This window comes from Cylas formicarius, unplaced genomic scaffold (assembly GCF_029955315.1).
Source record: "Cylas formicarius isolate icCylForm1 unplaced genomic scaffold, icCylForm1.1 PGA_scaffold_2__14_contigs__length_35257938, whole genome shotgun sequence".
Classification (NCBI taxonomy): domain Eukaryota; kingdom Metazoa; phylum Arthropoda; class Insecta; order Coleoptera; family Brentidae; genus Cylas; species Cylas formicarius.
The window spans coordinates 23346552-23370100 of NW_026844319.1; the positions used below are offsets into that span (position 1 = coordinate 23346552).

The 23549-nt window shown below is 36.2% G+C and overlaps 1 protein-coding gene and 1 long non-coding RNA gene across 7 annotated transcripts in view; both read right to left on the minus strand.

The window, feature by feature from the left end:
* Positions 1-23549, minus strand: part of LOC132697708 (hemicentin-1) — a 405569-nt gene that overhangs the window by 123910 nt on the left and 258110 nt on the right. The window lies entirely within an intron of this gene.
* Positions 571-3901, minus strand: LOC132697710 (uncharacterized). Its single transcript, XR_009618296.1, has 3 exons — positions 2906-3901; positions 809-1196; positions 571-749 (listed from the first exon to the last, which is right to left on the minus strand). It is a non-coding gene; the product is annotated as an uncharacterized LOC132697710 (long non-coding RNA).

A 23549-nucleotide genomic window follows, 5' to 3' on the forward strand; every position in this document is an offset into this window, starting at 1 on the left:
TGTGCGCGCTGTGCTCGCCCTATGTGGTACTTTTCTTTTGTCTGAATGTTTAGCGTATTTAACTCATTCGGAGTGCAATTTAATTTATCAAAATTAGTGCGGAGTGTATAGTAACATTTTTCTCTTCGTACTAAGTGTTAGCAACAACCCCTGTTTTATCAGTAGGCTGTTTAAAGGTTGTGCACGTGTGTTGTCATTGCGCGGAGTCAGATTAGTTTTTGTCACCCCGGTGACGTTGATCTGTTGGGAACGGACTGTGCGCACGGAAGCTTTCGTCTATTTGATTGGTTTATTTGAGGTTGAAGACCGATAGTTGCTTTATCATTGAAAAATGAGTGAAAGTTTGGGAGTATGCAAAAGGTGCAAGAGCAGCTCCATTAAATCTGGTCTTAGGTGCGTTAGATGCGGTGTTTTGTCACACGTCAGTTGTCTAAAGCAGATAAAAACTGCGAAGTGGTCTGTTGATGGTAAATCGGTTACATGTTGTGAAGATGAGGTTGCCAAAACTGCAAAAACTGACGTCGTCTCACCAGTTGAAATTACTGTCGAGGAAGCTCATCAGGATGGCACAGATAAATTAAAAGTCTATTATTTGGAACAAATTATTAAACAGCAGGAACTAACGATTCAGAATCAAGCTATTGCAATCGAAGCTTTGACAGATCAGATACGATTGTTGAAGTCTGTCCAGCCTGCAGAAACCATTTCAGTGATGCATGATCAAAACGTGCCTGGTAAACTGGAGCAACCTAAAACACACCATAAACATAACCATAAACATCGAAATCAGCGCAACGATCCGCCTCACAATTCAAAATTTAGTCCTGAGGCTGTGGCAGTTGCGATACAACAAGCTGAAGCGACGACTATTTGTAACCAAGTACAAAATCTCGTTACCGGGGATAGTTCTAAGCAGTTTTCAAGGGCCCCTAGAGCCACGAGGTCCACAAATGTCTTGATCGGTGCAATGGAGAATCCAGTTTGTTCATTAAAAGCTGTCCAGAAGAGCCATCAGTATCACATTACCAAACTTGACCCTCAAACGTCCGAGGATGATCTCAGTGTCTATTTGAATCAACTATCTACCAATGCGTCGGTGTTCAAACTACAATCAAGATTTCCAACACAGTATTCTTCTTTTAAAGTCACCATCCCGGAGGTAGATTCGAGTAAGATTCTTGATCCGAATCTTTGGCCTGTGGGAGTGAAGATAAACAGATTTTTTCCATCTAAGAAGTTTGGGTCCGGAGCAAGTGAGGTTTGTGCCACCCAAGGGAATGAACAGTGTTAAGGCTTGGGGAAAAGTGCAGGAAATCCATTCTTTGTCAACTAATAATTTCTACAATATTTTACATATAAATATTCAAGCGCTACATAATAAAATTGATGAAGTTTCATTGTTTGCAAGATTAAATAATATTGATATTTTGTGCCTCTCTGAGCATTGGCTGGATGGCGGTGGGCTTGAGTCGGTTAAAATGAACGATTTTACTTTAATTTCGTCATTTTGTAGACCAAAACTTAAACATGGTGGCGTTGCTATTTTTTCAAGACCGCATATCAAATACAAATATCTAGATGTCGGCGGATTTGCTATTCAAACTCATGCAGAATTTTGTGCAGCGGAAATTATTGATAATAAGACTGTTTTACTTGCTCTTTACAGATCTTCTACTTCAGGCAATGTATCCATTTTTATTGATCATTTGAACAGAATGATAAGTTTTCTTCATAAACGTTATGACAACTTAATTATTGTTGGCGATTTTAACGTAGACTTAACACAAAAAACCTCACAATCAGAGGAGTTAAAAAATATATTCATTTCGTTTGGCTTAGAGTTCTTTGTAAAAGAACCTACCAGGAAGTCTAAATCAGTAGATTCCTGTTTGGACAATGTAATTTCCAATTTTCCTAGTGACCGGTTAAGTGTCCTAGTCTGTGACCCCGTTTTGTCAGATCATTTGGGACAATTAATAAAAGTTAATTCGTCAGTGCTTTGTCGTAATCATGATAAAATTAAAAGAAGGTTAATAAATAATAAACGTATAACTGCGTTCGGCAACAGTCTGGAGCACATTGAGTGGTCCAAACTTGTCAGTAACGAACAAAGTGGCGTTGAGTTTTGTTCTATGTTTATTGAACAACTTAGGGGAGCTGTCGACAGTTTCTTTCCCATTGTTAACTCTACCATCCATTGCTCGCCAATTAAATGGTTCAATGAAAACCTTAAACAAATGCGCCAGCATCTTTTATGCCTTAAAAAAAATACCATAGTTCAAAAAGTAACCAAGACTTTCATGCTTACAAGCGGTTCCACAAAGAATATCGTCACACTATAAAGGTGGAGAAAAAGAAGGCTTATGATGACATAATTCTGAGTTCAAATGATAAATCTAAAACGACATGGAATATTGTTAATTCGGAGAGACGGTCTAAGCACAGTAACTCTATTCAATCATCTATTACTCCGTTGGAGTTCAACAGATTTTTTGCTTCTGTGTCAGCGGAGATAACGAAAACCATCACACCTTCAGTAGTAGATGCTATGACCTACATCTCCAGATCATCTAGACCCAATTTCTCGTTTTTTATGTCGGCAGTTGTGGAGAGTGATGTTAGGGAAGCGATTTTAAAACTAAAAAACTCTCGTTGTCTTGACTATTATGGTCTAAATGCCAATATTATTAAGCAATCAATATCTTCACTTCTGAAACCTATTACGTTACTAATAAACAATAGCATTGAAGAGGGATGTTTTCCGGATGAATTAAAAGTGACAAAAATTCTTCCACTCCATAAAAAAGGGGATACTAATATCTTAGATAATTTTAGACCAATAGCAATCGTTCCTATCATTGGAAAAATTTTTGAGTCGATAATAAAAGATAAACTTATTGCTTACTTTGAGGGAAGGAAATTGTTAACAGATTCCCAATTTGGTTTTCGGTCAGGTAGGTCCACCATCCGTGCCTTATACACAGTGATTGAGCATGTGATTGATGGGTTTGAGGAGGGCCTGTCGACTTCGGTAACGATGTGCGACCTCACCAAGGCATTCGACTGCGTGGATACTAATATACTTCTGTCTAAACTTGAGTACTACGGAATTCGTGAAAATACCTTAGCCCTTTTAAAATCTTATTTGACCGGAAGAAAGCAGTATGTTGTCTGGAATAATCGGGAATCCACTCTGTTGGACATTACTAATGGAGTGCCTCAGGGTTCCATCCTTGGTCCACTTTTGTTTATAATATATGTCAATGATGTAGTATTTGCAACAAATGCTGCTCGCAGTATACTCTATGCGGATGACACATCATTGATTGAATCGGAGAAAGATCTAACTAATTTAAATAAAAAGGCTGTCACTACACTCTCTATGATTGAGCACTGGTTCTCTGCTAATAAACTTAAATTAAATTCCGATAAAACAAAGACTCTAATTTTCAATACCAATCGAAGAAGTAAAAAATCTGAACCGGTCAAACTCCTTGGTGTTTACCTAGATGCGTTTTTAACGTGGTCGCCTCATATAGACTACCTGTGCGGTAAATTGTCATCTCAGGTTTTTGTTCTGAGACAACTGCGAGGTTCGATCTCGCAAAGCACTCTCCGTATAGTTTATTTTGCACTGTTTCATAGTATCTTATCTTATGGTCTACTACTGTGGGGGAACGCGACGGAGGCCGAGAGAGCCTTTAGATTGCAGAAGTCTGCGGTTCGGGTTCTTGGGGGTGTTCCGCCGTCCAGCCACTGCCGCCCAATATTCAAAGAATTGAAAATACTTACGTTACCATGTATGTTTATTCTCCAAACTTTAGTCGAAATCCACTCAAATTTGTCTGTTTTTCCGACTCATGGTGGATATCACAGTTACATGACGCGAACAGCTGACAATATCAAAACATTAAGATCGAGGTTGTGTACTACACAAAAAAATAAACTTAACCTAGAATTGTATAATATTTTTGCAAACTCTATTTTTCGGTCCAAAAATATTGATATTAAACGACTTTCCATCAAAAAATTCAAACAATTATCAAAAAAGTTTTTTGAAGAGCATTGTTTCTATTCCATAAACGAATTTGTTACTTATCGGGCACAGTAGATCTAAATTATTTTAAGTTATTTTATAAATTGTTATTCTTTTGCTGACTTTAAAAATACGTTTTGTATTTGTAAATGGTCAATAAACGATATATATATATATATATATATATATATATATATATATATATATATATATATATATATATATATATATATATATATATATATATATATATATATATATATATATATATATATATATATATATATATATATATATATATATATATATATATATATATATATATATATATATATTATTATTATTATTATTGTGCGCGCCGTGCCTAACCTCTATTGTGCATTTCTATCGTCTCTAATAACAATCTCTGTTTGTCTATTTGAAGTCAAATTAATTTATTAAAAACGGTTCATCGTGAGATTTAGTGTGTGTAGTACGTAATAAACTGTTATCAGCATCTTTCGTTTCGTAAAAAGTGTAATCTCACGTGCAACACGTGTTCAGGTTAGAATTTAGACAATATTTTTTTTGCTTCACGTAGTGTCACTGTGCGACCGGGAAGCGACGGCGTGCACGGTCGGTTAATAATAGTCAATTTTTATTGAGATCGATATCGTTTTACAAAGTAAAAATCTAGCCGACTGTGCGGTTTGAAGGCTCTTTTGGTATAGTTAAAATTATGGCTGATCAAAGCAATGCTAAACCTTGTAAAAGGTGTAAGAGCGTGGCAGGTACTGGTCTATTGTGTATCAAGTGCGGCACGATATCGCATAAATCGTGCGTGAAAATCATGAAAAACACGAAAATTTTAGGAGGCGACAAGATTGATTGCTGTTCCTACGGAGGCGAATCCTTGGAGTCGGGTCCAATTCCTGATGATTCGGGAGCAAACGCTCCATTTGATGCCGCAAAAGAAATCATGTATTTAAAAGAACTTTTGAAGCAAAAAGATCTTGTTATCGAGAATCAAGCCATAGCCATTACCGCTTTAAAAGAACAGGTGAGCCTACTAAAAAGCAGACTCCTTGAAGGGCAAACTCTGGATTCTGCAAATAGGGCTAAATCATCACAGACAGGTCCAATTAAGCAAAACGCCCCCAAGTCGGAGCACCTGAATAAAATTACAAATAAAGAACTATCTAGTGCAGTCAGTGAGGCTGTGTCACGTCAGATATGCTCTGAAATAATAGAACTGGATGGTGGGTCCAAACGCAAAAGTTCTCTAAATGTGCACTTCGAGTTGCTGAACGTAAAATCAGTTTTCACATTACTAAACTGCATCGGAATACCAAAGCTGAGGAGGTCCGACAATATCTAGCACCGATAGTTAGTGGAGTAGAAGTGTTCCAGGTCCCATCAATGTATCCTGAGAGTTACTCCTCATTTAGGGTATCGGCCATGGATCACGAAGCGCAAAAAATTCTGGATACTTCCATCTGGCCCACGGGTGTGTTGATAAATCATTTTTTCCCCAGGCGTCTGACAAGAGAAAAAACCGATCCAATTCCAGTATCAACAGAGAGACGTCTAGTGAGTGAGAATCCCGACCCAAGACTACCGATGGAGGTAGGAACAGCATTAATATCTTGAGCTACAATGTGCAGGGTCTCCTAAGTAAACTCGATGTGGTTACGGAATATCTAAATTCTATTGGTTTTGACATTCTATGTTTCTGTGAACATTTTGTAAATGGTGAGGAGTTGCTTAATATTATTAAGGTTCACAATTATAAATTAGTTGGATATTATTGTCGTCTCAGTACCTCCAGAGGAGGAACTGCTATATATGTTAAAAATAATATTGCCTGTAGCAGTCTTAATCTGAGTAAATATTGTCTGGATCTTCACGCAGAGTTTTGTGGTGTGGAGATACCAGTGCTTAATCTTATTTTAATCAATGTTTATCGCTCTGGCTCTAGAGGCAATTTTTCTATATTTGTAGAAAAACTTGAACTCTTGCTCGCTGAAAGCTTAATATTTTGACCTTACCATCACTTTTTATTTACTATACAGTCACTCTCATACATGAGCTAAAGAACGATATGCCTAAGCACTGTGATCGCCACAATCACTACACCAGGGGATCTGAATTAATTGTCCAGGGCCATTCTAGGCTGCGCACATCCGAGTTAAATAAATTGTACCTTAATTACTACAATGTTCTACCAACCGTTGTCAACGATCTGCCATTCACTAAATTTTGTAATATAATAAAACAATTTCTATTGGAGAACGCATTCTATACTGCAGATGAGTACATCCGTGTTGCGTCACGAGTGTCTCCATAATACTAATTGGGAATTTATTTATTTATTTATTTACTTTTTTTTTTACCTAATTTTTGTTTCAATGTTTGGTGTTTGTCTATCTGATAATTATGTTGCTCTCTATGAATGTTATTAGAATGTGTTTGATATTGTGACTTGCCATTTGTTGTTCTTGTAATGTATTTAATGGCCAATAAAGTCTAAAGTCTAAAGTCTATAATAATAATAATAATAATAATAATAATAATTATTATTATTATTATTATTATTATTATTATTATTATTTGTCTTCTCATAACTTTTGTTGGGTCCTTTTTCACCATAGAACAATCGGGGCTTTACTCGTCAACGACTCCTCCATGCGCCATCACCCTTCGGACTATGTTGCACGTGCCCAGTATTGTCGTCATCTGCACCAGCGTGGTAATTTTCTTGTGGTTTTCTATGCCCAAAAGTCGTAAACACTTGGGCAGTTTCTTTTCCACAATTTCGTTTGTAGAGATTATGATCGGAATTATGTATACTTTGGCAAGTTGGTAAATGCCTTTTAGCTCGTGTGGTAGATATTTATATTTCTTTTATATTCTTTTGCTTGTCGACAACCACTACATCTGGTCGATTGTGTCTTACCTGCCGATCAGTTATTATGCCTGTGTCCCAATAAAACTTGTACGTTTCGTTTTCGATTACATTTTGCCGTAAGTATTTGTAGTACGGGAATTCACTATTTATCAGTTTTTTGTTGTTGCAGATATGCTGATGGATAATTCCTGCAACTCGATTATGCCGCTTCAGATAATCTTTTGACGCTAGATAACTACACGCCGATATTAAATGCTGAATCGTTCCAGGACCACTTCCACACATTCTACAGTTTTCGTTTGGCACCGCTTGTTGTAGTACGTATTTTCTGTAATTTCGCTATAATTTATTATTATTATTATTAATATTTTTAAGAATTTAGGTTTACCTACTTCGAGGTATAGAAATCATCGTTTTGTAGTGCCTCCGTGTAGGATCAAACAAGTGAATATGGACGCGATAGGTAGGCCTATGTGAGGCTGAGTTGTCCTTGCAGAAAATTAAAAACATAATTGGCTGGAATGCTATACTATGGTTTCCATACATGTTGTAGGGGTACCAATACCAAGGACGTCACCTACGACTGAGAATAAGAATATTTGATTTTCGCAGTTCCTAAACACTAATTTAAGATAACAACTAATTTCACAAACATTTAAATATAAGAAACGTAGGTTCACAAGTTAAGGATTTCTAGAAGTTTTGAAAATTCAGATTCCTAATTATGTCTGGGAGATTATAAAATATCGGAATTTCAATATTGCAGTTTCTCAAGCTCATCAACGATTTAAGCTTTCCAACCAAAAAAGTGATGCCAGAAAGCTCATTACATCTACGTGAGCCGATCAATTTAAGTTATCATCGATAAGTCGTATCCAGTAATTTGACAGTTTGACAAAGGCGTCGGAATATAAAGGTTTGGGTTTTTGCTGTACTCACAAGAAGCCACTACATTGCTATCAGAAATCTTTTTCAAGTCAATTAAAGTTTAAAAATGCGATGTAAGAGCAGTGTCATTGGCAATGTTTGATGTGGTTGTATTTACCATATAGAGGCATAAATAATTAATAAAATGATAAGCAGCAGCAGCGTTACTATTAACAAATCATTAGGAATGCAATCAAAACCTTAAGTACTTCTTTGGTAGTAGTAGAAAACCGAAGCTGTAGCTACGGGTTAGTAGATATATATCCATGATATTATGGGATTACCTCTGGATTTTGGACAGAAACTTAAAATCACACAAAATGGATAGCAACTTTGGAAGTAAAATTAAGGTAAATTCAATGAATATTAAAGCAATCTTACTAGTCAATTAAGTTAACAAGTTGGAGGCTGTACCAAAAAGTTTACAAATATTAGAGAAATTCGTTTAATTGTGTCATCCCTTTCGAACACATAAAACTTCCCCCTTACGCCGTCGCAATCGGGAGAAACATTCGAAAAGCGATACTCCGAAATCGACTCCTGACAAGAAGAGATCGTCGCAGAGTTTCCTTCCACCTAAATTACGGCCGACGTTTCCAGTTTAAAGAGACGCCCGATCGTTCGAAAAACTATAAAAGTTTTCTGCCCGGCGCAAAACCGAGTGTTGCTCCCTCGAATTTTTTGATTTAAACGAGACGATGCGACGCGCGACGTCCACGTCTTAAGCCGCCCTGACGGACAGATCCGCAATTGCGCTTCCGCGTCGCAGAAGAAGGATTGTTTTTATCCGGTAATTTCGTCCCTCTTCGACGCTTTCCCGGTGTCTGGGAAACTTTTACGATTCATGAAATATTCAAACATTACCCGAACTATCGTATTTTATCGTAAAACTTTTATTGCCAATTTCATATTCGGTTATATATATAAGAAGGTCGTGTGCACCGCCGACGTTATATACGATTTCGTATATTTTTTGCTTACCGCTCAGCGAACCATCGTATATTCGTTTTTATTGAATCGGAATCGCTAACGTTCGGTGCAACACGAATTTTTGAAAACTGTTAACCCCTCTCGGTGATCTACAAATCCGGCTTCTTCGATTCGTTGCTGTTTTTCTTCACTTGCTGCTGCTTTAGTACTGTGAATCTTCTTCTATCCCAAACGTTATTCATTTTTTTTTACTAGTAGGTAGCCGTTTGTTTCGAAAAACCCTACGATTTAGTAGACTCTATCCAACGAACTGCAATGGTTCTGTTATCGCCGTCAATTTTATTTAAAGGCGTCATAGACGTATTATATAAATAAAAATATTATAATTAAAATTGTTAAATTGATTTTATCATTTGCATTGTTTTATAATGGATATTTGTGTGTGTTAATAGAAAATGTCACAAAGATTTCAAATGGAAATTTAAATACTTTTAAAATTTCGAAACAATACTCAAAAATTAAAATTTAAAAATTAGCTGTTTTTCCAATCACGCGCTTGCCAAGCTAGCTTAGATAGAGTTGCGTGTTTAGCTAGTGTTTATCATCTTAGTTCACATCATTAGTTACACAAGTTAAAACTGCTGTTCAGTGTATTGATTAACCACTATCTTGTGCGGTCTTTCCCGGCCATCGTTACTATAAAAACCATGGTTTATTTTGAATATTGTACGACTGAATGCAATCAAGTAATTCCAAAAATTCGATAGAACCGAGTAGGTTAGGCGAAAATCAAATGCATTTCGGGTTATTTCGAACTTTAGCGCGCCGGCATAGTTTGAGGTTGCGGATTTCGATATAACGATTGATATTCGCGCGTTCAAAATGCTTACGATATTGGGCGAAATTTTCATTACCGTGTGTCCGCAGATGCGGCGCGGGAGGGGCAAACAATTGGATTGCGTTTGGAGCGGTTTCTGTACTCGAGCGTCGGAACCCCTTCACACCTACGACCCTTTGCCGTCGAAATTGAAATATGAGAATGTGAACTGCGGCAGGTTATCGCGATTTGGGTATAAATAATTCTTAATGTTCTTTCAGAGAGAATCGATATATCTCCATTGAGTGGTATTTCTAACGCTGCTGATTTTATAAGTTGCAAGATTGCTGTGGGTCGATCTTTTCAGTTCAATGTTTATGTTTTGTACACACCACCGTCAGTACCGGATAATGATTTTGAGTCTTTCTTTTAGGGTTTTTCGGTATTTATTGATGTCAGTAAAAATAATATAATTCTTGGCGACTTCAATGCTCACAGCTTCATTTTAAATGCTTCTAATGACCTTCGACTTTAGACAGGCAAACTTTCCTCTAATGTCTGATAAGGTGTTGAGATTGGATTGGTCACCTGTCTGTGGTGTTTCTGACATGGATGAGTCCTTAAATTGTTTTTATGATGCTCTCATTAATTTAAATTAATTAAATAATTATAAGACGCCAACGATTCCCGGTCTGGTATACTGGAGATATTATTATACAAATCCTTGAAAAAGAGAAATTTTTTCGTGCTTATAAAAATAAAGGGAGCTCTTTCTTGCTATCGAGATTTAAAACACTTAGAAGTCAAATCAAAACTCAAACAGTAAAAGCATATAGGGAATACTTAAGCAATATAAAATTGAATATACGAGATGATTACTCAAAATTTTGGTCATATATTCAATCGAAGAGAAATAGCTCCAGTCACAGTAGCGCCAAGTCATGGTAGATGCATTTGGTAGACATTCTAGTTCGTTCTATATTTTCGGTGATCAGAATTATACACGTGTGATGTCTCTTTCAGCGAATGATCTATTGTTGGAGTTACCGAAAGGCAGGTTATTAAAGCCAGCAAAAAAAAAATAAAGATAAACCAACAGCCGGTACTGATGGCATCCCTAGCTTTTTTGTTAAGGACTGTATCAGTGTCCTCGTTCACTTACTTACATATTCAATACCATTATCGAATTGTGTACGTTTCCTGAATTGTGGAAGATTGCAAAAGTTATTCTTGTTTTTAAAAAAGGTGACGCGAGTGTAACTGAAAATTATCGACCCATATCAATTCAAGAATAACATTAGTGATGAGCAACACGGTTTTGTTTCAACTCGTGCACAAACAATCTGGCAACATTGGCTCAATATTTATGTGAATCAATTGATGATTTAGGTCAGAGGGATGTAGTATATATGGATTTTCAAAAAGCATTTGATCAATTGTTCATCAACTTCAGATCGTAAACATTTCGTTTAATACGAGGAGTTTAACTCCCTAGTATTTCATCACACGTCGGGGATACAACAAGGGTCACATTTAGGACCTCTTCTTTTTATCATCTTTATTGATGATCTAATTGCTAAGTTGCTAGATTAGGTTTAAATGTTTCTAAGCTTAAGCACATTACATTTACTCTAGAAAGCTGAACACAAATTTATTTAATTACGTAATAAATGCAACTATATTGAATCGATTTGTATTATCGGTGTTAACAGCGTTGAATTTTGTGAAAAGAAGTTGCCTACACTTTAACAACACCTCAACTACTAGAACTCTCTACTATTCTTGCGTGAGATCTAAATTAAAATATGGTGTGGTAATATATCAATGTCATATTGATAGCTCAAAGTTGATCCAGAGACGATTCCTCAAGGGAGGTAATATATATTCGAATAAAGGATTTGACCATCACTACTATTAGGCGGGTTCTCTGGAAGTTGGATGGTCATTAATTCTTTAATATTTTTGCATGACACGGTGAACTTTGAGTGGATTTTAAGCAAAGTAAAATTTGTTCGTCTCCAAAAATGAAGCCGGATTTAAGCATACATTTCATTTCCATACCCCCTACAATGTTTTATATCAGTAGCCAATTTTGTGTACGTGTTCAGACATATGTGATATTAATGCGGATACGCTTCGTGAGATTGTCGACTGTTTTCTGCTTCATGCGCAGAGCTTATAATTGCTTATAGTAGATGTGTAATTATCTATCTTAAGTACGTGTGCGAGTAATTATACTGTACTGTATTTTGTACAGTATTTTCATTATTTTTTTTCTTATTTTTATATTTTATGCAACTGGGTGTAAAACGGTTGAAATAAATTTGCTTATTAATTAAAACAGGTTTTTGAAATCACAATCGGCTTTATATTTAGGTTTAGTCACTTGCAATAACGTTGTCAAAGTAGTGATTTGGTTTTTAGCCTACTAATGTAATAAGGATCATCATTCTTATAATAAAAACTGTTTTCAGACCTCTACTGGCTTATACTGGCATACAGGGGCAAGTAAAACATTTATTTAAACATACTATTTTTAATATATAATTATAATTACAATCATAAATGTGGCCACCGACATTATCGTCGTTACCAGCAACTGCCGACAACTCAATAATTTTAAACGTGTGAATCGAAATAGCTGGGAGCTGGTCAAAACTAAATTCAAAAAGTTATGAACGCGTGAAGCGGAAACTGAAACTGATGAGCGGTCCTAATAGGTAGAAAAGGGTGTCGGATATTTAAGTAGGGATTTCATCACTACGTCGTTACCGAAAACAAACTAGATTAGGCCAATTAGGCGGGAATGCCGGCAGACATTACGTTGGTAAGCATGGAAATGCCATTGGCGTACTCACGAACCGACCGGCCAGTCGACGCATGTCAAGTAGTTTGTTTTTCCTATGCCGCTATCCAACCATTTACAAAAAAAAAAACATTTTTTTTGTCCTTGCGGAAAAAAATATTACGTTCAGCACCCGCCGGTGGTTAGTTGTCCGTATGAAAATCGGAGCAGCCTACGCCCGCCGATATCGATAAACAAGTTCGATTTTGTAAAGGCCCGAGAGCCAAGGGTTTTAATTAAACGAAGGGTCGAGGGAGAGATACGATTTAAAATGACGTCATTTGATTAGCCGGCGCGTATTCCGTAAGAGATGGAACTGTTAAATTGCTTTTTGAAGGGCGCCGCATCGGCGGAGTTGACGGTCGCTGCGCCTTGCCGTATTGACGATTCCATTTGCCGGCCGAGCGCTAGAAAAAGAGCTACTTGTACTGTAGTTTTAGTTATGTTAAAGGACCTATCGATCGATGCAAATGATCTTGAGCCGTGAGGAAAACCGCAAAGGAAAGAGTATACAAAATTTTTAAATATAGTATTTTGGGATCCCCTGGATTTCTTGACGGAATTCCTTCCATATAATTAGTTGCAGTTTCTCTGGAATTCATTTGCGTTTTGTCAGTATTCAATAATTTTTAAATCCAATTTTTTTTTTAGTAGCAGTATTTAAAACTTCCCTAGAGAGAGAGATTTACAAAATTTAAGAAAAGACAGTCAGTCCGCTGTATAAACTGAGAACATAATAGGTCCCAAAATACTTCCCTGGGGAACACCCCTTTCCAAAGCAATATCATCTGAACGAGTACTTCCTATAATTACTCTCTGGTATCTCTGACAAAGAAAACTTTTAAAAAATGAAAGAGCAGTTACCTTTTATCCCAAAGTGTTTCAGATTAGCTAAAAGAAGGAAATTATTCATTGTGTCGTGTCGTAAAGAGGTCGAAAACCAGATTTTGTTTAGCTGCAATTTTTTCAACAACCTTTGGTTAGCAACAAATCGTTAATGCCATTTGAGCACGCTTTCTTTGGAACGGGTATACCTTTAGCTTGCTTCCAAGAATCCGGAAAAAACCCCGGAGATATGGCACTTATTAACGAGGAAAGTGATATTATCGATTAAATGCGGAGTAGTCAAAGGAATCACATTGTCTGAGCAATGAGCGTCAGTTATAATGCTAATCAAAGTTTCATTAATTTCCTCAGGGTAAACTTTAGCAAAACGGCATGAATTAGGACCAAATTGTTTATCTGTTTAATTTGCAGACACAAACTCAGAATCAATAGCACCAACAGCTCCAAAAGAAATAAAAGCAACATTAAAACTATTTGGTTGGCCTAAATTGTTTGGAAACATTAAAGTACGGTTACTGTGCACACGACGTCTCCTCAAAATACGCGAAAATTTTTTAGTATCAGCCTTAAATGTACTTCCTAAATATGCCCTTTTATCGGCTCTCACGCAGCAGTTTACAAAGTTTCTCAATTCTCTATACTCGTTTAAAGCAATATCTGACTTAAGACGTTGGTATTTTAAACGTGACCTATTTTTAAGTTTTATTAAAAGTTTAAGGTTTTCGGTCAGCCAAGGGGCTGGGGGTCTCTGGTTCTTAATTGACCATGAATATCAAATAAATAATTCATATTATTCGTAAGAAAGCCAACGTATATATAATCAAAAGTGTATAAAAGATCCTAGTTAATTGTTCTAAGGCTATTCATAAACAATTCATTTTCAAATGCCCAAAAAATCTCTAAAGGCCCGAAAAAGGGTTGTATCTTGTTTCTACAGCTTGAGATTATAATAAACAATATAGTGATCTGAGGTATCACTCATATCATTAACTTCAATATTGTCACATATGGATGAATTAGAGGTGACCAGTACATCAAGAAGCGAACTAAAATTACCAGTAACCCGAAGGACCCTGTAACTAGTTGACGCATGCCGGAGTTGGCGAGAGTATTTGAAAATGGAAAATAAGCGGGAGTTTTTAACACATCAACGTTGAAATCTCCGCCAAACATAAAACAATCAAATTGAGGAATAAGTGCGGTAAGGATGTTTTCCAGAGAGTTATGACATTCAAGTAAGTTAAAAGTTGGAGGTCTATAAACTGTTCCTAGATACATCGATCGATCTTAAAAGACAACCACCTTTGTTCTAAACTATCATTACTAACATTTTCTGATATATCTATAGCTCTAACTTTAAAATAATAAAAATACATAAATAAATAATAATAAATAAAAAGAAACATAATAAAAAATAATGCTATAACCATCCATGTTTCGACCATTATTAGGGAGAACGGTTGAAAGCCAAGTTTCCGAAAGACTCACAAAATCAAGTCCAGAATCTAAAATGAATTGGGAAAAAAGTTAGAATAAAACGATCTTACATTTAAATGAGCATAAGCACAAGAATCGTATACTAAACAACTTGCGGATTCAAAATCAACCATTAAAATTTATCTCCTTTAAGGAGCACTTCATAATCCAGCATCAGGATTAAATTGCTGCTGGTGAACACTTTAATATTATTGCATCAACTAATAGAAGAAGGCTGACGTGTATATAGTTTGTTTTGAAATTGTAAATTTCAGTTATTATGCTCCCTCTATTTTGTCATATATATATTCAACTGCCGATAAGCCGAATTATTTCAGGTCCACTCTGTTGAATAGTGAAAATCAATTAAATATATATGATTATAGAAATTTTCTCAACACAGCAAAATACCTTTAAAAGACTTGAATGTACCGTGCGTTTAGTTTATCTTGATAATAATTTAATTGGCTGTAACTTTTTGTTTTTAGAGATATCAAAGTAAAAAAAGTAAAAAGTTAGTAGCAAAGTTTTTTCCATATATACAACAATTTTCGGACATATAAGCCTACATCATATTTTTTAAAATAGAACACTCTGTATATTATATATTGTGTAATGGAATATCGTATTCCGATTATAATGATGTAACACACTTTATATTTTAGTCCACTCGTTTTTGACAAATCGGCGAAAATAGAAAATTTTTATATAATTTTCCAAAATTATTTCCAAATTAGAGTAGAACAAAAACACTAAAAAGGACACACTAAAGTATAAAAATTTTTAACTATTCTAAATACTGCTGTAAGTGACCACCATTTTCCTGAACACATTTTTTCATACAGTTTAATTGTATGATGTCTTGCCTTTAGTAATGTTTCCGGATTGTCTTTCAACTGATCGATTGTCTCTGAAATCCTTTGCCCAAGTTCCACAACATTATTACAAGGAGTTCTGTGCACGTAACTTTTTATATGTTCCGAAAACAAAAAATCAATTAAAGTTAAGTCGGGGCTGTTGGCTGGCCAATCCATAGTTCCGCCGTTGCCTATCCAACCCCTGGGATATATATTGATCTATTTGGTGCTCTAAGAGTTGCTAATAATGATCTCCAGTTAAGTTTTGATCTATAAATATCGGACCCAAAATATACTCATCTATGACACCACATCATACATTAATTGATTGATACCCGTGGGTTTTTATTTCTTGTAATGGCCCAGGATTATTTAGAGACCAATATCGGGTATTTTATCTATTACAACCCTTTCTTGTAGTGAAAAAAACTTTCATTAGGTCAAAAAATGTTTTTCAAAAAATTATTACTCTCATTATGTCTATTTAAAAAATCCAAACAAAACTGCATCCTCCTTTGACATTGTTCTCCACTTAGTTTTTGAGTTTTACGAAATTGAAATGTATTATATTCATATTCTTTCAGTGGATTGACCCCCAAGAGATACCTGTCTCTTCATATACTCTAGTAATAGAGGAAACTGAATGAGCTTCATAGAATCCTAATATGTTGCCTTATTTTCTTCATTTAATACATTATGATTCTGGCATACCTTTTTAGCATTTAATACGTTACCGTTTTCTGCAAATTTCTTTGCCAGCCTGCGAAATATCTGTTTCGAAGGAGCTCGGCGCTCTCGATAAAGTCTATTATACTGACGATGAGCTGCGGTGGCTCTTTTATTATTCAGAAAGTATACTTGCAGCATATGCTAAATTCGCGAAAAAGGTTGTTTACTAATATGTCAAACATAAACATATTTATATTTCTCAGTCAGAGCACGCTTTAAAATTATATACAAATTTCCTATTTTTGCCGATTTGTCAAAAATGAGAGGACTAAAATATAAAGTGTGTTACATCATTGTAATCGGAATAAGCTATTCTATTAAACACATATATAATAAACAGGGTGTTCTATTAAAAAATTTATAATGTAAGCTTATATGTCAGAAAATTGATAGTGTTTTGTTTTAAACGTCACTTGGACGAAACCCCTACATTTTTTTTGTTTACCTTGATATCTCTAAGAACAAAAAAAATTAAAGCCAATTAAAATGTTTACAAGATAAATTGAACGCACGGTACTGTTATACAAAACCTGAACTATAGATATAGTTTGTTTTTTTTTTCATTGTTGATTAAATTAAGAATAAGTAGTGTAACGCTATGCGAATTCTTGATATGTAAATTGCCTGTAGTGTTCCCAATGTTCATCAAAATAATAAACGTGAAGCCCGTAGTAATGGCCGTTTATCAAATATTTGGTTGTCCTGTTTTTGTTTCATAAAAGTTTGTTACCATACTATAGAGCTACAATTAAAAGAATGACGGATAAAATTATATTATATTTATTGCTAAAGAAATTTAATTTTAAGAAAATCGTTTACAATTCGTCGCCTAGCTGATTTGAATATAGTTGTGTAAATGGCAGAGTATCCAGACGTGCCTTTCCGTAATACCCGAGATATAAATGTTGAATTAATGTTCGAATGGCGACCGGCAACGAAGCGAAAGTGCCGACGAGTTCTTTATTCAAAAGATCGCGCCGTTTTCGTATCGATTAAATATTAAATCGGGTATAATTGGGGGACCGTCGACGGTAAGCGCAAATATGCAAATCGCTCCACGCGAACTGCATTAAAATGCCCCGCCTTTAAATATTCAAACGCGAGCGCTAAAAACGATGCTCTTTTATCGTCCCGCTCGCAATACCCCACGGTTAAGTGTTGGAACCCGCTAACGAGAAACTTGTAGCCGAAGCTGCCGCGCAGATGAGATTTCCGTTAGACGTTGTTGCCAAAATTATTTTTCCTTTCCCTACCTTAAAATACCCGATTAATGAGCCGTGGGCAAGTTGTCAATTTAAAACTCCAGATTTATTAAACAGTGTGGTGAGCCAATTTGAGCGATTCCGGTGCTTTAGCCACGGGCTCTAAAGCTTTATAAAGTTCCCTAGACACAAGTTTATTAAGGACTCCATCCCATGCTTTTTCTTCCTCTTAGCTCCTTTACATTCAGTGGCATATTTTAACATGTCTATCATAGCAGATCTAATGTATGATTCCCATCTTAGCGCTGGTCCTCCTCTGCGACTACTCCATTGAAGCTTCCATTCCAGTATTCGTTTTGGCCACATATGTTCTAGCATTTTGTGTATGTGACATACCACTGCAGTGCTCTGTTTTCTAGTTTCCTTACTATTGGGCACTCTATTACTATTCGTTGGTATATTTTTGCATTTTGTCGCTACTTCGACCGTTTTTCTATTGTTTTTTATTGTTGCTCCATACAAGACAATATTATGTAAATCATGTTCTGAAAAAGTGTTTTTTGTTTTTTTTAGTCATCCAAATAAAAACACAGAGAATTGTGCTTCTCTTTTGCATAACATCGTTTAATAATTCATCAAGTGTAAACTGTTTTGTTTTGCCCTAAACTGACCCACGAACGGCTTGGCCTGCCCGCCGAGGTATCGCCAAATGTTTTCTCAAAATGGCGTAATTTTCACTTTTGTAGGCGAGCTATAAGGACAGTGGCAATATTAAACTATAGGGATGATGTTAAAGAAAAGTTTAGAGATTTTCAAATATTAAGTTTACCTTCATATTACATCTATCAGTATTAATGTTATTCATTGTCAGTTTTCCAAATTAAAATCATTCAATAACAAATCATCTAGAACGATAGCAGTTTTAGATATGTTTAGAACATTTTATAATTTTGAATTTTGGCCACGAATTTGACGAAAATCATGTCCAAGCGTCGCTCTGCTAGAAAATGAGTATTCATGGGACACGCGGCACAGCCCGCGGGGGCCACGCTCATACCCGTAGCTCTTTAGACTCCAGGACGCGCCGCCATCTGCGTAATTTTATGTGCCGGGAAAGCCGACGGGGATGCTCAGTTTTTTTGGGCTCGTATCTGCTGCTCCGGATTCGATACCATGAATATCAATGAACGATACTACGACGTCGAATGTCAATGAGGGGAAATATCTTAAGCGATTCGATTGCCCGCCAGAGGGCGGTCGGGGTGGGCTGGAGGATCGACAAGTCGCTTCGAATTGCATTGGAGCAGATTGTATTCCATTTTCGACACACACACACACACACACACACAACGAGCGAACGGATGATATCCCGGAATATAGTGTCATCATATATATATATATATATATATATATATATATATATATATATATATATATATATATATATATATATATATATATATATATATATATATATATATATTCCGAACTTCGAAGTGTCGGAGTTCAACGAGCGAACGGATGATATCCCGGAATATAGTGTCATTATATATATATATATATATATATATATATATATATATATATATATATATATATATATATATATATATATATATATATATATATATATATATATATATATATATATATATATATATATATATATATATATATATATTCTCATCCAGTCTATAAGAAATGCGGATAAAAACTTCACACGTTAGGATGCCAATGCCAATAGTAACCGATACAATATCAACATTACATCAGGAAATACAAACTTGGAAGGAAAAAGCACTTCATGGTAAATTCCCTCACTCGAAGATACATTCACCGACAAACCAGCATCACTACAGTGATTCCATAAGGTCTATCTTTATCCTGAAACTGAGGGCTTTAAGACAAGGTAATTAGAAGTAGAAATTATGAAAAATATATATTGAAAATCAACACCATTGATAAATGTAGAAATGTAGCAATACTGTAAAATCAATAGAACACATCATGGGTGGGTGCAGCGCACTAGCAGATAATGCTTATTTAGGAAGGCACAACCGACACATCAGCAACTGGGCTTGAAATGGGAACTTTTGTCAAAAGGTACGCCTGCATCTTACAAATATGAACCAAAATCAATTCTCGAAAATAGGTAACATCTGCTATACTGGGATCGTCCGATACTAACAGACACAATGGTCACTTAGAACAGACCAGTTCTCTTTATTAATAAACAGGGGAAAAAAAGGGACAATCATTGATATTACCATACCGTTGACCCGCAATTTGAGATCTACGGAAGCTGAGAAAATTCGAAAATATGAAGACCTGGCTATCCAGTTAAAACAAATCTGGCGTCTTAACGAAGTAGCCATATGTCCATTGGTTATGTCAGCGGAGGGAATTGTTACAAACACTTTGAAGAAAAACCTGGAGAAACTAGACATGTAGAATAACATCGTTGATGAATCACAAAAAGCTCCAGAAAAGTTCACATTGTTCGAAAATTTTTGAGCTTAAATTATTCTCTTGATAACGGTCGAACAGACACAACGACCTTGAGATACGATTCAAATAAAGGTAACAAACGTCCAAACAAGTAGTTCTAAAAAATCTGAAAATTTTAAAATTTAAAACGCGTAATTTGTCGTATATTGCTTCGAAATTAATTTAAAACGCCCGAAACACACGAAGTTCGGCAGCGTGCAATAATTCACACAGCGCTAATTAATTTTAGTCCGCGACGCTACTGAACGCGCGGCGGGCAGTGGGTTAATCGAAGCTCCGCGGGGCGGCGGAGGGACACGGTGGCGAAGGGGTCGGTTGCATTTATGACGTTTGACGGGTGGTAAATTTATAGACACGGCCGCATCGGCGAATTCGCTGCGCCGAAAACTGCGCGATAATGGATGGCGCTGTTGTTATGTTGTTGTTGTTGCAGTTGCAACGTGTAAAATTTAGAATGATCAATTTTATTAATAAAGCGTTCGGACTGGGGCGCGCGAGGGGCCGGGATGGGGGGAGACGCGATTGATGATGCATCGGTTAAATTGGACGAAATTAACTCGCTCACAACAATAATTCTCCGTTACACGCCATAAAATAGATTAGTAAATATTTAATCGAACCGTTGGTATTGCAGAACTCGCGTTACCGTCCCGTTTTGTATTTGTTTGATCTACGTCCGCGGGAACGGCAGTCGATATTAAATATAGTCGTATTTTACAAAAATTTGCCGTCGCCATCACGAACGGGACAAGAAGGGTTAGCGTCGGTCGGCCCTTTGTTGCGGTCTGACCAATATTAATTTCGTACTGATGGAATACACAAATTCAATTGCCCGGGAATTACGATGGACCATACAATTTGTTTTGGTTAGTCCCGTTAGACTGATGAGAGTTCGAAGCCTGGAAAGGCGCGGGTCTAAGAGGTTTGTGGTTAACGTAGCTTCAGAACCCTCTTTGTTTATCTCCTTTCAAGATACGTACTAACGTTTTCCATAGTATTTCCTCTATGCCCTTGGTTTAGGCTTGTTCCATTCTTATATAATAAACGTACGGTTTATTTTTAGCTGCCGTCCTTACCATTACATTTAGGGTTCCTTTTTGCAAATACAAATAAGCGTCATAAGTGACTCCTTACACAAGTGGGCAGAGGCTTAAGCTGACGTCTTAAAGCGACACTTTCCGCACTATTGATGCGTGCTCTAGTTGGGATATTAAGGTAGAGAGTATAAAAATATTTTTTACAGTCCAGAAAAGATCACTTTAAGACTTCTTTTACCGTCTTCTTTTTCCTACTTTCAATTTAGGTTCGGGTCGCTTTAAAAAATATAATTATACACCGCCCGAACGTGATTTTACTGAACTCAGAGGATTCCAGAATCTTACCACCGGTGAGTAAAATGGCGCTTTCGGGGTTACATAAACTATCGTTATTTAGTTTCGATAAGAATTGAACTTTACTTCAATTTTAATTATGTTCCATTGTTGTCCTTTGTGTAGTTATTGTTTTCCCTTAATGATCCGAAACGACACCGCGCTTAAACGTTAAGTCCGACGAAAATGTCAAAGCAAACTCACCTTTAACTTATGGGGGTTTGCTATTTGGCGCGACGTGACGCATTAACCGCCCGTGTATTCATTTCAATCCCTTTGAGGCCGTTAGCATCGCAAGGGGATTACTTACGGAAGCCGTACCGACCGTAGCCATTTGTTGTAGTGTTTGGTAATTATTATATTTTCAGTTCGTTCTCCGCTCTCCGTTTCTCTGTAGACGCGGCATTAAATTGACATAACTTTCGAACGGTTTGACATACGATGTTCAAATTTACCTCCTTTTAGACAGTCCGCGGGACACATAGCTCCAAAAAAAATCGGTGCGATCGGACCTCGGCGTTCATCTTTTTTTTTTTCAATTTTCGACTGTTTTTTGTGTACGAAATTTGAAGCTATCGACTTCAAATTTAGCAAGTCCATGGCATTTGGTCCCTCAACGAAACCTATTACAATTTGGGGGGCTGAGGGGTCGGGAAGAATTTTTCAAAAATTAAAAATCGCGTTTGCAGGGGTCCAAGAAAAAAAAACAATTCTCGAAAAGCGTTTATGTGATGGAAAAAATTTGGGAACGTGAATATCAATGAGATCAAAGTCTATAAACCTTTATTCTTCATAATTTTCAAAAATGTAGGGGGTGTGGCTGGTATTCACAAAAAAATGAAAATAGGGGTCCCCTTTAATGGCAAGTGACGATAACAAGAAGGCTGTGATTCAGTTTTCAGTTTCTTTCACAAACTAACCAAAACATTTGTATTTAAGACTTTCACCTATTTTACAGGGTCTTCAAGATATTCCGTGCTATATTAAGAAATGTGTCTTAAGAAGGTAGAAGTCCACACCCACATTTAAATTATTGAAACTGGGCGCCGTATTTTTTTAAAATTTTAGAATTTTTTTTTGGGTTATTTTGGTTTCCAGAAAAAATCATTTTCTCCAAACCTGTTACCCCGATCGGCAAAATTCTTTAACCAACAGACGCGGAAGATCCAGTGCTATAACGTTTATTTTAAGTATTTTTTCGCTCATATACAGGGTTTTTCAATTATGGACAAAAATCTAAAAAACCTTGAAATTTGTCCATTTCCAGAGTAAATTATTAGAGTAAATCCAAATTCGTAAGCAATATAGCTAATTAGTCTAAACAGTAATACAGGCCACATGGAAAACTACATTTTTCGTATTTACGGTTTTCGTCTATCACATACGCTGCTCAAGATATCAAGATTGCCATTTCTCGCACTCAATCCAGACACGATGATATTCACCATTACGGTGTACTTCATAGTTTCAGAAAAAAAATGATTTTATGGAAAACCATTTACTCTATTGGAAAAATTCTTGGACGAGGAAATGTGGGAGATCCAGGGCTATAACCTTTGTTTCAGAAATTTTTTTCAATTATCTATTTGGTGTATCGATTATGGACAAAAATTCAAAAAGTCCCTAAGAATTGCCGTTATCGTGTGTAAATTATTAATCGGAAATGAAAAACTACAAAACATGGGATAATTTCGTTTAAGCAGCATCGTAAATTGTCTCGAGAGAGAGTTTCATCATCATTTATACATATCTTTATATTTATCGAAGTTTGTCGTGACTTTGAAGTTCGGCGATACCTGAAAGACGCTTTATATAAGGTATATGCACAATAAAATTACATCGATTTTGCGAAAGTTCCATAGTGAGGTAGGAGTACGATAGAAAGCTGCTTCTTTTTGAAATACAAAGCTACGAACTTGCCCCGCCCAACGACGATATTTCGAAAGCAATCTTGTTATTGTTGCCTTCAGTTACGAAAATTTCCGTAACGAAACAAAGTTACTAATAGATAATTTTTGGATTCGCTGGGTCGTAATTCGTTACACATCGCGTCATCTACCTGATCGTTGCCGCGCATGCTATGATGTAACGTGGTTTACTGCCCTTGACGCGGCAACAA